Raw genomic sequence first — 5,387 nt, 5'->3', positions numbered from 1 at the left:
CTGCCTTGCAACAAAATAACCAGCACTTGCAAGTCTTGAACCCAGGATCCTGCACAACACAGCCACAACAAGTTACCAGTAAGTCATCTCAGCTGTAAGATGGTGGGATGATTTCTCTAACATATGCAGAAAAGTACAATGTGGCAGCACTAAACATTCTAATGATACATATACATACCCACACACACACACACACACACACACACACATATATATATATATATATATATATATATATATACACATACACACATACATACATATATATATATATATATATATATATATATATATATATATATATATATATATATATATATATATATATAAAGAGAGTATGTCTAGAGGGTGCACAGCATATCAAACAGCCATTATTCCTACATTTTCCACCTTTTCAAATGGTCAGTGTCTGATTCTTCCTTATTGCATGAAACATATACCCACACAAACAATGCAAAGGACATGGCACCACACACAGTTTGCATACATAAAAATGTTTATTTGTGTACTATTTCAGTTGTTTATGCCATTTCATATGGCATTTAGGTGTTTGAAATACATAATAACTGATTAATGCAACTCTCAAAGAAAACATATGATACAGCAATCTGCAAAACATAACATGCTTTGCTGTCTAGGCTAAAGCCTTCAAGTAGTACACCAGTAAAAAACACACTTGCCTTGAAGATAAGAATCAATCAACACTTAATTACAGATGTAGTTCAACAGCCTCCAATTATACTCTGTACTCAATCCCTAGGGGGAAAAGTATTAGTTGTCACAATGTAAATGTATCTGTTACATAATGCTTAACTTAAAATGCCACTATCACACTGACAAACAGAACTGTGTGTAAGACAGTAAGCTCTAGCCCAGCACTGTTCCCATGGGGAAATGTATGAAAATGTACAGCCATATACCTTAATCTTTCTTATTGCTGATATCCCTTACATGTTGTAACAGCTTAGGTTAAAAACATTTAATACCCCTCCTCCATAAAATGTCTTTCAAGGGCATATAACAGTGTTCTCCATGCACTGACCTCCAGACATATTTCTCAACCTCTTAGAACAAAAAATCTGGACAAAGCCTAAAATGATGGGGGGACACATGGGGACATATTTTAAATATTGCTCTTACAAACTTAGAAAGCTAACAGAATAATAGGTTTTGCATTAGCATGCATTTTCTGAAGGATTTGGGGTTTTAAACTCAAATGTTTGTCATTATTTAATGATTTCAGTCCTCAGCTATTTGCCAGAAAGGTACAGATTGTAGGAGGAACACAACAAAAATATGAGGCAAAAATCTGGACATTCTGTGAAAATCTGTACAGTTGAGAAGTATGCCTCCAGACTGTACAGGGTCACACATGTTTTGTCCAGCTGTAGTCCTCATATATACAGACCCTACCCCACAATCTGTGTGGGAGTCCACAACATCACTGGAATGATAGCAGGAATGTCAGCACTAAATAATAATAGACCATTACCTATCAACCTCTTACTGCATGACATCTGCACAAAGCCTGGTATATAGGTGGAGGACAGAGGCTGAAACACAGGGCCATATTTGAAATATTGCTGTTATACACTGTGAAAGTTGCTGGTGTTACAGGATTGGTTGCAACATACCCTTAGGTATATGAAGTCAGAAACACAAATGGATGTTGCCATGTACTGATAGCAATCAACGGAGAGAATGCTGCTGATATGTCAGGGAGAAGACCTGTGTGGGGAACAGACAAAACATAACAGCCAATCCTCTGGCCATTATGTGGATAGGCTCACAGTTGAGAGCTATGCAGACAGACTGCATTCCATGCAAATCTATCATGTACACACAAACCATGTAAGACTAGCAGTATTCAATACATATAACAGCAATACTCACACACTGTCCCCAGGTCTGGAACCTTATACAAACATGTAGTTGGCCTTTGTCCACAAGTCCTATTGTAAGAGGTACTGCTACCTGCTGTCTGTAACACTGCTGCCCACACACAGGAAGAATGTCTTCCATACAGGAAAGTTAAAGGGACAACGCCCACATGATGTATTCATTTATAGTAGTGGGTTGCTATGACATTGGCTATTGGAAGAACTACACAGCTGCGTGCATGCAATTAGCAAGTGGGGAACATCAACTGGTGCAGAGGCCATCACCTCATTATGAGCATCACCTGCAAAAGCCATGCTGCAACCTATTCAAACCAGGTCGATCCCTGTAGTGGAGATAGAGATAGAGAGAGAGAAATAAAAAAAAGAGAAAAAACAAAAATAATACTAAAAGAAAAAACAAACAAGGAAGACCTCAATTGGAACACAGAAGAGAGCATAATAATAAAATAGGTAAATGAAACACGTCAGCATGTAATTGAGCATAGTACTTGGTCTGTAATAATGAGATAGATGATTCTGAAAGATTTCTATGTGCCATCAAGACTTGATGTAATGATGTCCTGCTTAAAAACTGCTATGGACATAGCATCTGGCCCTGTGGGCAGTGGGCCACATCTGTCAACTGTGCAAATCTGCACAGAATGCCAAGATTTAAGCCATCAAAGTGTTTGTTCTGTTCCTCCAAATATCTATATTAGTCTGGTAAATAGCTGAAGGTGGAAGTAATGAAGTCATGATAGACACATGAGTTTCAGACCCCACCACTTTCAGAACAATCATGGTAATGTGAAATGTATCATGCACAAACTTCATATTTTTGTAATAGGCATATCTATGATCTGTCCCTATATATCCCCCTAATGTTAGGCTTTGTCCACATGTGATGGTCTATTTTGTTGCAAGGCAGAACAGTTCAGCTGTGGAGGAAGGAGGTTCAGAGTGTGGATCCACTCTCCGAATGCACTCTCTCTCTCTCTCTCTCTCTATATATATATATATATATATATATATATATATATATATATACATTATATATACATATTCACACACAGACACATACACACACGCACACACACACACACACACACACACACACACACACACACACATATATATATATATATATATATATATATATATATATATATATATATATATATATATATTAGCAGAAAACAGCAATGGTATACTGAAGTACGACTTGAATAACCATTCAGTAAAATATAATCACATTTATTTTCAGGTAAGTGCTTTTACCACCGAATGTGGCTTCATCAGACCATTTACAAATAAAAATGTAAAAACAACCAAACACTTACATATATACATATCACCTCCCCCCTCATTAAATTCAAATATTTGTTGTAGCAAATCATTTCATTACAAAATGTCCCCTAAATACTGAGCGTCATGAATCATCAGTGTATGCACATCAAAACAACAACAAACTAGCTATCTAGTTGCTTATGTATAGATTGCAACACAGTAGTAAAAATTGCAACATAGTAATAAAGGTTTGCCACATGATAAAATCATTTAGACAGTCAGGCACTCATTTCACTTTAAAATACAAGTCGTCCGTGGCAACATATCATTTATTATGCATTTATAAACCCAATCACATCAAATATATCAAAACATTTCTTATCCAAGGTGACCCATAAATATAACTATTATATCTAAATCTTTCAAAATAGACAAATGATATAACTAAAGTTTGATTGTAACTGGTCAACTTGTAATGCTTATATGCTTTCAAAAGTCAACTATAAGCAGTTTTCACTTCATATCGTTCAAGTAAACAGCAAAATATACATTGCATACCTTCTTATATATAAGTAAAAAATGAACCTTTCTATGCATATCAATGCTACATTCCATATTGCAGCCCAATATAAGCTTATCAGATTCACATTTAGGGTATAACGCCCTTCTAAGTGAGTGCCTAGGCACTCACTCTATTATGTGCTTTACAAATGCGCTGCTGGCATGACGTCATCATGCTATATCTTCGTTTTTCTAAATGTAGCCAGATGAATAGCTCAATATAGGCTACTAAGTGCATTTTATATATATATATATATATATATATATATATATATATATATATATATATATATATATACTAAATATAAATTATATTTGAATATTATAAAATTGTCCTATTTATATACTTTAAAATTCTTGCAAAGATATATAAACAGATCTATTATATGTTCCAGATATATGGTGTTATACAAATGTAACACCACTATTCATCACTGTGTAATGTGACTTATAGAAATATATTACTATAGCATCTAATCAATTAGTATTAGCTATTGCTATAAGCATGTGTCTATATCATTAAATTAGATTTAATCTATTAGATAAATCTATAAAATAAGAATAGTAGATAATAAATATACCCCTAATATCTAATTTACACTTCATATGAGAATGTTTTATAACTAAACAGAGTATCTATTCTCTGTTTTCTATACCATCACTTTATACCATTCATATTGTATATACTATACTATAGAACATAGTCTGAAAACATATAATACCAGAATATTTATTACAACACATCTATCCATCTGTAAAAACAATAATATACATATATTAATACATAGCCAAGAATGAGCAAAAAATATATAAAAAATATTAAAAACATATAACCTAAACTGTGTGCAGTAACCTTGACATAAATGAGCTGATCATCTGTTCCTTTTAAGTACATATTCATATGGGCCTGACCCTATGGTTACATATGCAGGTTCACTTATATGCACACTTCCACCCACATCTACACACTACTAAATAACCTTAATCAAGCCATAATATAGGGCCATTTTTGTACTATGGTACTACAGATTAATGATTAAATGTGAACCCTACAGCCTATACTACCTAATATACATATATTTATCACTATTTTCCGAGGTAACTCCCTTGCTTCCAGTACACTCCTCATAGAGATTTTTCCATTAAGACCTACCCCCGGATTCATGAAGCTCGGCGCAAGGCCGGTGTAAGGCCTGCACCGGCCGTGCGGCATATATATGGTGTTGTAATGCCATATGCATATTAATGAAGGTGTGCTGCCACCACATCCACGTGCATAGGACACGTGCGTGAGTGCATGGGGCGTTACTAAGCTGCGCCCGGAGGAGTGTCAATGTCGGCTATCAATAAGCAACCTAAACTGCTGAATATTATAGTCCGCCTGCAATAGTAATCGCACCTATCAGTGTCCGTGGATAATGAAACATATGCAAAGCATGCAAGACAGTTCCCGGCCACACAAAATTGAGAACCAAACAGAAATGCACGCAACACAATATGAGTTTCCGTTCATGGAACAAATGATATTTAAAATCGTGTGTCCGTAATGTACTGCACTGTAAGTAGTTATACCCAGTGGAAGTGAAGCGCATCATGTCAGCACACTGCCAATACACACATCTAGCCCCATGGGCAGGGACACCAGCAGTCCCACAGTGG

This window comes from Protopterus annectens, chromosome 10.part0 (assembly GCF_019279795.1).
Source record: "Protopterus annectens isolate FY-2018-M chromosome 10.part0, PAN1.0, whole genome shotgun sequence".
Classification (NCBI taxonomy): domain Eukaryota; kingdom Metazoa; phylum Chordata; order Ceratodontiformes; family Protopteridae; genus Protopterus; species Protopterus annectens.
Note: the sequence above shows the minus strand (reverse complement) of the source record.